General features: G+C 32.9%; 1 protein-coding gene across 9 annotated transcripts in view; it reads left to right on the forward strand.

The window, feature by feature from the left end:
* Positions 1 to 13,542, forward strand: part of KCNT2 (potassium sodium-activated channel subfamily T member 2) — a 364,447-nt gene that overhangs the window by 336,291 nt on the left and 14,614 nt on the right. Inside the window, exons 27-28 of one of the 9 annotated variants that reach the window (XR_007148220.1) lie at positions 1,216 to 1,400; positions 2,239 to 2,287. The exons of 7 other annotated variants lie outside the window; for them this stretch is intronic. The gene's annotated coding sequence lies outside the window, so the exon portion shown is untranslated. The remainder of the gene's footprint in view (positions 1 to 1,215; positions 1,401 to 2,238; positions 2,288 to 13,542) is intronic. One more of the 9 variants, XR_007148221.1, reaches the window with a different exon arrangement.

The raw sequence follows: 13,542 nt of genomic DNA on the forward strand, positions 1-13,542 counted from the left end.
ACAGCCAAAGTAAATGCAAAAAATGTTAAGTATTTGCATAGTTCTTTAGGCACTCTGCTGAACCTGTTACATAAATTATCTTAATTTTATTTTTCACCAAACTCTTCCATTTTAGATAAGGAAACTTAGTCAGTAACTTGCTAATTAGCTTGTTAATAGCATGGCTGAGATTTATAACCCGTTCTGTCATGTTCTTACACATGCACACACGTGCACATGCACACACACACATACCACATCTTATTCTAGGATCTGGGATAAAATGAATTTGAGGCATGGGCAAGCAACTAAATGTAGCAGTCACAGATAAACTGAAATGTCTCTTTAAATTTGTTTAGTTTCTTGTGGTCCAGGAACAAAAGTCTCCAAAAGCTTTAATTTGAAGCTCAAACAGTACTTGATATATAGTATAGATCTGTATCAATAATTATTATTTCCTATGTTGATCTGTGACTGCAGTATAGATCAAAATGCACAGCTGAAATAAAAAACAAAGATAATTTAAAAATACATTGTTTACTAGCCTATGAATTTTATTAAAAAAATTTGTCACACTTCAGAGTAAAGCCAAATGATAAATAAAATGGTGTTGTTATAAATATAACTTGGGTAAATCAGAAGCTAAGATAATGTAAGTATTACGCAGGTTAAGGATAAAACGGAATGCACTCTATATTTGCCCCCAAAGTCTCAACTTGAAACAGTGTACGTAGGGAGAAAGTTTAGTTGTTGAATTAGTTAGAGTTTAAAAGAAGTTAGCCTGTGTTTCTCTAAACATATTTACTGAGTACCAACTCTGTGCCAGGAACTATGCTAGGTGCTTTATGTGTATTTTTCATTACTCTTCATAACCCTGATTGGATAGGTGTCCCGTTTTACCCTAAGAATTTGAAGCTCAGAGCTTAAAGACCTTGCTCAAGGACATACAGTTGAAATGTATTGGAGTCAGGATTCCATATGTAATTGAAACAATTATTTTTTACTTAAGTGTAGTACAGACTTATCCATGACCAATAATTTTAATATAATCACACAAGGTCTTACATTAAGAAATAAATTAGAAGAAAAATTTATCTTCTTTTTAAAAATTATATGAATAGCTCTTTGCTAATTTGATGACACTAAGTATGATTGTATTTCGTATAGAACTATAGTCCTATATTTGTGTGTACTTTTGTTAGTTATTATTCAGCTACTCTTTCTTTTTTTGGAAAGTTCTAGTAAATGATTGTTCATCCAAGTTCCAGCTGTGTTTCATGAACATTATAACCCAAGGCTGGTCCTGTAAGCAGTGTGGCAGATAACAGTTTGACTCTAAGAGACACAAAAATGCATGAACTGGCTGCATGGGAGAATCATCAGGGAACATATTATGTTTTTGCTAATGAAACTTCTATCAGGTACCTTGCATTTAGTTATTATCTGTGTTGTGTTTTTTTTATATAAATTTGTTAATTTAATTCTCACACTAACTCTTACAGAAAGGAAGAATGGATATTGTCCACCTTTTTTTTTTTTTGCTCTCTTTTCCTTTTTATTTCTTCTTCTCTCTGTCCATTTTAACCATCTATCCATCCATAGATCCATCAGTCCTTTCTAAAGCCATGTGTTGGACACCTTTAACAGCATAAAGATTATGAAAATAGGACTTGAGATTTAATACATCATGGACTTACTAGACTTCTCCATGTGTTCCTAACTCATAATAATTCATCCATGCAACAGATATTATTGGCCTGTACTGGGAATAGACTAATGACCTGTTGAGATAGGACTTCTGCATTTATTAGACTTATATTTTAGAAGCCAATAGATTTATCAGATTATTTAACTCCTCCAAGCCATTTTTTTTAATCACTGTGAAATGGAAATAATAATACCCATCTCATAAGTGTCTTGTGAGGGACAAATGGGATAATCAGTAATTTCCTTAGCTCAGAACTGGCGTTCAATTAATACCACAAATCTTCCATATATCTATTTAAGTACTGTATGTATATCTGTGTTTTATACATAAAAGGAGTAAGTTATGGTTTTTTTGCCCACCTCAAAAAACAAAACAAAACAAAAACAAACAAATTTTGCACCCTCAGAGGCAATATTGCCTCCATTGAGGATGTATGCTTTAAACCAGTTATTATTTTGCATGTTTGCCTTCCTTCCTTGAGAGAAAGGGAATGTCTTACTCATCTTTTCATCTTTGTATCCCCAACATATTACACATTTCCTGACACATAGGAACCCAGTAACTGCACATTGAATGCGTGAACAAATGGAATGCTTACAGGTGAGAAAACAGGGTCTCAAATATAAATGATTTCCTAGCCTACTAGACACTCAAGTCAGTACTTTAAGACTTTTGACTCTATGTCTATTTATGTTTCCACTATACCACATGTTCTTTGTACATATTGTCAGTATTTTATGGTGATTTACAGTTGAAAAACATTTTTACATACTTAAAAAAATGCATGATGATTAATTTAACCACAAGTTATAATCTGCTTTTTTTCTGAGTTAGGTCTGGCGTGCTCTAAAAGAATGAATAGATTACTTTTGACCTGTTGGATATGAGACATAAAGGAGAGGGAAATGGAAGAGTCAAAAGATGACTTCTGAGGGTTCTTATTTGAACATTAAGTGTATGGTGGTGACATTCACTGAGCTTAGAAAAAGAAGACAAATATGTTGGGGTAAAGATACTAAATTGAACTCAGTGCCTAAAAGACTTCCAGTAGGTGATGCTGTAAAAGAAGCTGAATTTCTGCTATTGGGTGTCAGAAAAAGAAATGAGATGTTATGTAGACTTGAGACTGTATATGCTGATAGAGCATTTGGATTTTAATTAAAGTCATAGGAGTAGATGAAATAACCTCTTAGAACTTTGGAAAAAGCTTGTATTTTTCAGAAATGTTAAGGGAAGGAATATTTTTTAAAAACAAGAGACTGAAATGTCTATAATTGAATTGCCCAAAAGATGTGCCATATTACAGTAGTATGCTATCAGTTTATTACATGGTTTATCATGACACTGATCCTTTATACTTTCAGAAAGCCCTGTGGGACCTGGGGTGGTTAGAGGCACTCCTCAGGCTGGTTACTTCCAGCCATAAGCAATTTTGTCTGTTATCCCAATGTGAGTGCAAATATCATTTGTTTTGTGTTCTATGATGTGAAAAATGTTGGAAAGCATTGGGCTGAGAAATAGGAAGCAATATTAATAATGCCAAAGAGTATTGTTGAGTATAGTGATAAGTCATTGATGGACCGTGGTGAAAGTTGTATCAGTTAAGTGGCATGTGGACAAGTCAAATTTGAGTAGTTTGAGGAACGATGTGAGGTAAGGATTTGAATATAGTGGATATAAATATATTAGGGACCCCAAGGTATTGAAAATGTAATCTATCTCATTGTTCCACCATCTATTGCTTCTCTTGCCAAAATCATATTACAGTAAAAGATAAATGTGGGAACTCTGATTCTTTTGTCCACATTCCATCCAGCAGGTAAGAAGGAGATACCAGAGAACAAAGAGTGGTCTTTTCAGTTAAAACATATTATCAAATAATTACACACACCATTTCTATTATGTCCACTGGAAAAGAATATGGCTTATTTTTGATGGCCCAAACCTAACATTAAAGAAGATAAGAAGAAAGACTATTTAGAGACAACTATCTGTCTGCCACAGTAGATATTTTTTAAGAATTTTCATTGTGAAGGAAAGGTGAGAATACAGAGCTAACTGCATGGGAAAGTGGTGAGGGAAGAGAGACTGTTTTGAAGATCAGGGAGATGGGAGCATGTTTATTAAGATTGAGCCATTAGTGAAGAAGTTGGAAATACAGGAAAAAGATCATAGTTGGAACGCTTAGCTTAGATATTTGGAAATGAGCTTAGATATTTCAAAATATTTGTTTTAAATGCAGTAAATTTGTAAGTATTTTGACAGGAAGGTGAATAACATTTTATGTGATGTTACATAGTATACATTATGTGGCCAATATTATTTTCTAAATCTAAAAATTCAATTCTGGAACACATCTGACCCTATGGATTTGGGAGATGGAATTTGAGGACCTGTATATTTTGGGAAAATAGCTGAAGTGGAAAATCACAAATTCTGCTTGCTTTCCATTGAATTTTGGGGGGAAATTTCAATATAATTTTTAAAACTTCACCTCAAAGTTCATGGCATTGTATACTAGCTAGCCATGTGTTTTTAGGCCAAGTTATTATCTTCCTGAAAATCATGTTTTTTTAACCATCAAACAAGGATAATAAAGCTTTCCTAAAGGGATGTGGTATAAAATAATAAAATGTATGTGCAAAAAAATAATCTCTAAACTATACAGCAAATATGAATAATTATAATTTTATGTTCATAACTAGCCTTATTCTTCAACAATATATTTAGAATGGCTCTCGCACTCACTAAAATTATTCTTTCCAACTATTGACAGATTCTTGATGGTTAGCCACAGAATGGCACACACTATTAAGTATAAATTGGCAAGCAAGTCTTCCTAGTGTGACTGCTCCTACAGGTGCTAGCCGGTTTTGACATGGATTGTTGTAAGTTTTGTACTGTTACTAAAAGATGAAACCCCAAGGGAGGAAAAGAAAGAAATTCTTTTCAGTAACAAAGAGATAAGTACTAGTTAGACACTGGCTTTTATTACATCTACCAGAAAGTCTTAGTTTCCTTCTAAAGTAAATTTATAATTGCCCAAAATAATGAACAGATTAGACAAAATATTGTTTTAATAGCCAATTTAGAGACTCAATTGTTAATTATTCTCCTTCTTATGGGAAAGAAATAAGCAAAATTAACAAAAAGATCGTTATTCCCACCCAAGTTACAATAGACAAGTAGGTGGTAGAAGAGGAGGAGCAGTACTAAGAGGAGGAGGAGTAGTAATAATAGCAATCATGAATTTCTCATACTGTTTTATAAATCAATGATCATTTTTATGTAAGCTTTTAACAAAAAATTTCCCAAAATCTTAATCCAAAAATCAGGTACCTAATTTAGTACAAAATTATTTACAAATTTATCCTAAAAAAAATTACCAAGAAAGGAAAAGGCTCCATAGATAGATATTTCTTATGGAATGTTTTGCAACGCTTAGTACTTAGGAGGAATAATGTTAGTATCTGAAGTCACTGTAACAACTTCATCAACACTTTAGTATTTCAAAATAAATTGATACTAAATTTTTATTGTTTTTGAAATATATTATTTAACTTTTTCCAATACAAATGAATATAATAATATTGATATGTACAGTCAATATGTTCCTGGTATAGATTCCCAGAATATGGATGATTTTATGTTACTTTGTATTTCCAGAACTGATTCATTCTCATGAAGAGTCATTCAGAAATAGAAGAATACATAGATGTGCTTGTTTTATGTTAATCTCATTGTACATATAGAATATTAATAGAAAAATATCAAACTCAATGCTTTTCTTTTTTTTTTTTTTTAAATTTTTTTTTTCAACGTTTATTTATTTTTGGGACAGAGAGAGACAGAGCATGAACGGGGGAGGGGCAGAGAGAGAGGGAGACACAGAATCGGAAACAGGCTCCAGGCTCTGAGCCATCAGCCCAGAGCCCGACGCGGGGCTCGAACTCACGGACCGCGAGATCGTGACCTGGCTGAAGTCGGACGCTTAACCGACTGCGCCACCCAGGCGCCCCCTCAATGCTTTTCTTAATAGATAAAGTAATGAAGCTTTCAAAGGGCATAATTGATGAGGTGATAATGATTTCTGGTAAATGAAAATATTTGAGCAATGAACTTTTGATATATCCCTAAATTGAAACTATACAGTTTTTCTTCATGGAGTTGTAACATGTCCTTCTCAGGACATTAATTTTTCAATAATATCAATATTTTTACATAATTTAACACTGCAGTCAACTTAATTGCACTTAAGTATACATATATTTTATCATTATGACTAGAAATTCAAATGCTGTGTTTTATGTGTGTGTAAGAAAAATGTGGCCAATATGAATAGTGGCCAATTTGAATAAACGAAATATTTTTTACCATTAAGAAAAACAGTCGGTTGAATGAACTTTTTACTCAGCATATTATTGACAGAACAAAGAATGGCTACCTGAAAGCATTAAAACAACAAAAAGAAACTTCCAATTATGATGACCATTTATGCTGTCAATTTAAATAACTAGAAAGAATATAAATCAATAGCGTGCAGACACTTGAACAAAAGAAATCATAACTCTGTTTCCTGAAAAAAGAATCAGATGGACCCAAGAGATGGAGATGGACCCAAAATAAAATATATATGCATTTATATGACCTTTTCCAGTAGAAAAATCAGTCAACAGAAACAGATCCAGAAAAGCATAAATACTAAAGTAGTTTTTACAGTATCGTTTATATGTTCAACATTGTAGAGGAGAACAGAAGTATGATAAGGAAAGAAACTGAAGATTAAAAGAGACCATACTGAATTTCCTAGAGGTCAGAATTTATGATGCAGTATTAAAAATGAAATGTATGCTGAGTGGCATTAACATCAGAATATTGCAGAGGAAAATATCAATGAACATAAAGCCAAAGCAATAGACTATCCAAAATGCAGACCAGAGAGAGAGAGAAAAAAAAAACCTTGAAAAAATAGAATGTTACTTATGGTGTGACAGTATCATGTAGTCATGTAATTGGTGTCTCAGAAGGAAAGAAGGGAATGGATATTTGAAGAAATAATGACCAAAATTTTTCCAAAGTTGATGGAAACTATTCAAGATCTGAAGTTCAATGAAGCTTGAGCAGTATAACAAATACAATAATGCCAAGACACAGTGTACAAAATTGCTGAAAGCCAATGATAGAAGACTTCAAAAGGAGCCTGAGGAAAAAGACATTTTATAAATGAAGAACAAATACACTTGAAACTTGAACAACACAGGTTTGAAATATGCAGGTCTACTTATACATATATTGTGTTCAGTATACACATACAGTACTGTAAATTTATTTTCCTTATGATTTTCTTCAAAACATTTTTTCTCTAGCTGACTTTATTTCAAGAGTACAGTATATAATACCTATAACATACACATGTGTTAAGTGACTTTATTTATTGGTAAGGCTTTTAGTCAATAGTAGGTTATCAGTAGTGAAGTTTGGGGGCAGTCATAGGTTACAAGCAGATTTTCTACTACATAGGGGGCTTGCAACCCTAACTCTTGCATTGTTCAAGGGTCAACTGTACAAGGATGACAGTAGACTTCTTGACAGAAACTTTGCAAACCAAGACACAAGAGAGAAACATCACTGGAGTACTGAAAAAAAAAACAGTGTACCTAAAACTTTAAATACAGTAAAAATATATTTGTAAAATAAAAGCAAATAAAGACTATTGTAGACAAACAAAAGCTGAGAGACTTTGTCAGCAACAGATCTTCACAATGAAAATAAATGTTAAAGGAAGTTCTTAAGACAGAAGAGAATTGATGCCAGGTGAAAATTTAGATCTGAAAAGAAATGGTAGGGGTGCCTGGCTGGCTCAGTCAGAAGAAAATGTGACTCTTGATCTTGGGGTTGTAGGGTCGTAGGTTCAAGCCCCATATTGGGCATAGAGATTACTAAAAAAATAAACTTTTTTTTAAAAGAAAGATAAAAATAAATGGTAAATATGGGAAAATATAAAATATATGTTTTACCTCATAAATTTTGTTTAAAGACAATGTACTATTTATAACAAACATTTTAAGGTTTATAGAATATATACAAGCAAACATGTATGGCAATAATAACTCAGATAATAGGAAGGGAGAAATATAACGTAGTCAGATTGTTATACTACATATGAAGTGGTATGTTATTTAAGCATAGCTATTGAGAAGTTAAAGCTGTACATTGTAAACCCTAGAGAAAGAAACAGCAAAGTACAGTATACCAGTGTTTGTTAAAAAAAAAGAAAAGAAAAAAGAAAGAAAAAAAGAAAAGAAAAAAGAAAAAGAAAGAAAAAAACAACCATCCTTGCTTGTTTGTATATTATCTATGACTACTTTTACTTTACAGTGTAAAAAGTTTAATAAATACAACAGAGATCGTATAGCCTGCAAAGCCTGAAATATTTACTATCTAGCCCTTTACAGGAAAACATTTGCCAAACTATGACCAGGAGAAAATAAAAATAATGAAATCAAAGAGATATAACTAACAACCAATAGTGCAAATGAATTGGAATGATTATAAGAAGAAATTTTTAAAATCTTAAAAACACAACTAGGAAGAAGGTAAATTAAACCTAATTATATTGATATTTATATTAAATATAAATGGACTAAACATTTCATTAAAAAGCAGAAGTCATCAGATTAGATAAAAAAAAGGCAGGGTCCAACTCTGTATTGTCTAAGAAATGCACCTAAAATTTAAAGAAACAAATAGGTTAAAAGTAAAAGCATAAAAAAATATATTTCTTGCAATCATAAATCCAAAGAAAATTGAGTGGCTATATAAATATTAATGTAGATCCATGCCATACCATGGATGCTTGACATTATGCAAACATTATGCAAAGAGGGGAAAAGCCATGCAGAAACACACTGCAGACTTCTAGAAAAGTGATTGTTTTTAGAAATAAGTGATTGCTAAGGGTTGGGGGAGTGAGAGGAACAACCGACAGCAAAGGGCAGGAGGGAGCTTTTTGGCATTATGGAAATATTCTCTATCATAATTATGGTATAGCTTGCATTGCTGTATGTATTTGTCTAGACTCCTCATGCACTTGGAATTAGTGAATTTCATTTTTTGTTTAACAGCAAGCGTATGAGATAAAAGAACAGCAGTGATTATCCTAAGATAACTTAAAGAATGTTTAAAATCATATAAGAAGTTTACAGTAAATTTAGTGTTATAAGTAAACCTATAACTACAGATGTGTGACCTCTATTCTGAAGACTGTATTTACATACTATATTGCTTCTCAGAAAATTGCTAAAAAGGTCTATGAAGGAAAGGACTTGGCCTATCTTTTCATTGCTCTGTCCTCTGATTTAGAATTGTAACTGGTCTAATCATAACCAGTTAACATTATTAAATGACTAAATTGAAGAACAAAATAATACATGTGTGACAAATTATGATTATCAACTATCATAAAAGTGCCTACTATAAGTCATATGGAAATAATACAGGACAGCTGCAAAATTGGAAAACGTTATTTTTAGGTTGTGCAGATATTATGTTCAATACATTTTCTTCAGCCTCAGATATTGTTTCAGGTGAAGTATCTTTAAATTTAAAGCAGTGTGGTCAATTGTTAAAATGAAGGAAAAATATATAGTCTTTCCAAAATCTTTTAGATTTTCTGTGGTATATTTATTCTACTTTTTAAGACTATCAACTAGAGTCATAGTTTTAAATTTAGAAGTACTTCACCTGAAAACATACCTAACACATTTGAAAATGTAATTAATGTTCTACTTAAAAATAAGTGTACCTATACTCCTGACTTTGCAGACAACCTGTATCATTTTGACTCACATCACTTAATATAAAATGTCTGCCATCAGAGTATTTTGAAAGAAACGAGCATTTATTGAGCAGCTCCCATTCACCAGGGACACAAAATTACTCTGAATTACTCAGTACTTGGTGGGGGTGGGAGAAGGGCACATGCAGTGGAGAAAGCATTTTAACAAAACAAAACTGGACTTTACACCATTGAAAAAACATGTTCTTAGAAGTATTATTCACTTTTACTTCCATTATTTTTGTTTTTGAATACTCTATCAATTTCAAAAATAATGATAAAATAGGGTTTTGTGTTTTGGTCTTTTAATATTTATAAAAGATAATAGATTTTAAAAGGTTAGGAAACATTGCATACTGTATTTTAAAAGGAAAATTGAGCCTAAAGTAATTAGTTTTGTGTCTGAAGCTAGTAAGTGATGGAGTGGCTCATGGCAGAGTTGGAACTGAACAATTTCTGAAACTTGGCTTTATATCATGCTGCTTGTTTTACTAATTGTTTCATCTAATCTTCATTTCTTAGTGGTTTATATGAAGGGAGGTTACAAAAGTCCTGATTTTTATCTTATGTATCATAAAATAGTTCTAAATTATTGGAAGGTAATGAAAATTGCTTAAAATAGAGGTAATTAAACAGAAAGATTCTTTTATCCTTATCTCTAACCTTTTTTTCCCCTTAGACTGGTAAGTTCAGTAAATTTGACAAAAGAGTTGTACTCATAAGCATAACTGGGTATTAAACAAAAAAAGATGAGCAAATTAAGTCAGCATTATAAAACTCGCCAGTTTTGTAGTTGAATAACACATGATATGTTTAGAAGTTTAGAGGTAGGAAAAATGAAATCATCACTGGGTTATGCTACTACTGATTATTTGGATTATTGGACTATGTAGAAGAAATAAGCACTGTGCAACTGAGAGTATTTTCCTCACGAGGTTTCTTGCAGTGACTGAAGAAAAACATACCCTCACTCTGATACATCAATTTCTTTGTCTTTGCTTTTTTCATCAGCATCCATATATGCTGTTGTAGCTCTCCCATCTAAGACCATCTCAATCTCTCCTTCCCTCCCTTATGGCTCCCATGTTTCCTACCCCTACTCTATCCCCACTTTTTCAGGCTCGCTGTCCCCACTCTTTCAGGCTCACTAGCTATCTTTTCCTCCCTTCTTTCAAATTTCCTTCATTTCCATTGCTCCCAGGATACCATCATCTTTCACCTGGGCTTCTGCACTGTCTATCTACTCTTCTTGAGACCAGACTTGAGGCCCTAACGTCCATTTCCCACAAAGCAGCCAAGGAACATAATATAGTCAATAGGAAATTAGATCATACCACTAAATCTTCCACCCTAATAGCCCTTCTTGGTTTCCCATTGCTTTTAGAATAAAATTCGAGCTTCTGATGAACATCTACAAAGCCCTACGGGATCTGGTCCTAGCTTGACTTTTCAACATTGACCCCAGTTAATCTCCTTCTTGCTCACTTCAATCCAGGGCCTGTTTTCTGCAGTTTAAACTCAACCATCTCAGTCTTTCCCATTGCTGTTCTCTTTGGACACTTTTCTCCCCCCTGTCTTTGTATGCTAACACCTTCATACTGCAATATCTATACAGTTATTGTTTATAGGTTATGAAATGATTTTGCCTGCACAATAATAATAGGAAACCTTTATGTAGCACTTAATATAAATCAGACACTGATTCTAAGAACTAAACATTTATATTAATATATTAATTTTACATTATATTAGTTATTCATTTATAATTTAATTCTAACATTAACCTATGAGATAACACTATTGTTCGCCTCCCTTTTACAGGTGAGGAAATCGAGCACAAAAGATTAGAAGAAATTAAGTAATTTGCCTAAGGAGGCCTTAGCATAAGTAGTTGAGAAAACTGGATTTCTTTCTTTCTCTTTTTAATTTTTATTTATTTTGAGAGACAGAGCACACAAGCAGGGGAGGAGCAAGAGAGAGAGAGACCCAGAATCTGAAGCAGGCTCCAGGCTCAGAGCTTTCAGCACAGAGCCCAACATAGGGCTTGAACTCATGAGCTATGAGATCATGACCTTCAGCCCAAGTCAGACGCTCAACAGACTGAGCCACCCAGGTGTTCCGAGAAAGCTGGATTTCAACAGAGGCACTCTGGTTTTAGAATCTCTGTTCTTAACTGAGTCTCTTGATTTAAAATGTCTCTTTAGGGGAGGCTGGGTGGCTCAGTCTGTTAAGTGTCTGAATTTGGCTCAGGTCATGATCTTGCAGTTGGGGTGTTCCAGCCCGCATTGGGCTCTATGCTGACAGCTGAGAACCTGGAACCTGCTTCAGATTCTGTGTCTCCTTCTCTCTCAGCCCTTCCACCCCCCCTCCCCCCGCCTTTCGCTCTGTCTCTCTCTCTCTCAAAAATAAACATTAAAAAAATAATAAAATAAATAAATAATAAAATGTCTCTTTAATTACATAACACATAATGGATATGCTTTTGGAAATATTTAATGAAACCTACACAAATTATGTAGGATTTCAATTTCTTTCTGATCAAATTTTGTTCTCCTTATTTAAAAGTATTCTTAAAATACTTTAACAAGAAGTATTTTGTAAGAACAACAGGAGTATAAATCCATTTCCTTTCTAATGTGATCTATTTACTTGAAACACTCTAAGCAGAATATTTGCTATATGAGGATTGTGATTGAATAATTGCATATGCTAATTAATACAGCAAATTAAGTTTCTTGGTAAATACTACTGGAAATTTTAAAATATCTTTTAAATTTTTCAATATATACTGGAAATTTTAAAATATCTTTTAAATTTTTCAATATACTAGTACATTTATTTTAAATTTTCGTAAGAAAATTTTTCATTTATGATAATTATATCAATGATGAAATAATTTCAATAAAACGATGCAAATGTAGAGTGATTTTTATTTTCTCAGGGTCAGATATTAGTTATCAGGAACACACTGAATGTTCTCACAACAGATTTTCTTAGCAGATATTTTTCTGATAGGACATGGAATATTGATTCTGGTTCATGAAACATTTTAAAAAGCAAATTTATTAATTCACTAAATTTGTTGTAGTTTTTGTAAAGAGCCTTATTTAATCCACTGTGACTTTGCCACTACCAAAGAGGATGATTATAATAGGATCTTAAAGATCTAAGAGACCTACCAGTTTCCCCATCAGAATTCAGAAATAACAAAAGAATAAATATAAGGAATGACCAATAGAGACAATAATTCCAGACTTGCAGCTGAAAAACTAGACCATTGAATGTGGTTTTGATATGTGGCCACAACAGGCTTTTAAAACCTTGCTTCCTAATTCTTAACCACAGAGTCACAAAGGAAAGAATGAACTGCAGGACTTCCCAAAAAAGCAGCGTGACAGAGAAAAAGCAGACCAGAATTAACTCTACAGCAAGGCAGACATGAAAGAGAAAGAGAGAGTGGCTTTGAACTCAACCTAACACTGAGGAGAAGTCAGCAAGGGGTGGATGAGGAAAGAAACCAGGAATGATGAGCTCTGATTGTGTTACCCATGCATGTCTTGATATAATTCATATGGGATTATGGAATTGAGCACATTAGCAAAACATTTCCTTTGATTTCTGGAGTGCATGGAAAAATGAAAATCTTCAAAATGATAAATAAGACTACTTGAGCAGAAAAAAATCAACACAATAGTTGTATCTATTGCCATAAAGTTCTCAGCTATCTACACAGTTTTTTCACTTATAACAGGCAAACCAAGTCACCAATATATCTTGACTTCATTCCAGGTGTTAAATGAGTACAACATTATTTTAATAGTCAAAGAGAGAGGTTGGGGATTAACATGGACTGAGAAGTTATTTTTAAAATTGTTTTTCCTCTAATGCCATTGTTCAATAATATTCATTGTTTATATGAGAAATTTAAATAATGTCACTGTTTTACATAAGAAATTGAGTTAGACATAACCAAATAAGATGGAGATTTTCTGGTAGGCTGGTTACATTGTAGAGCATC

Source organism: Prionailurus viverrinus, chromosome F1, assembly GCF_022837055.1.
Source record: "Prionailurus viverrinus isolate Anna chromosome F1, UM_Priviv_1.0, whole genome shotgun sequence".
Lineage (NCBI taxonomy): Eukaryota > Metazoa > Chordata > Mammalia > Carnivora > Felidae > Prionailurus > Prionailurus viverrinus.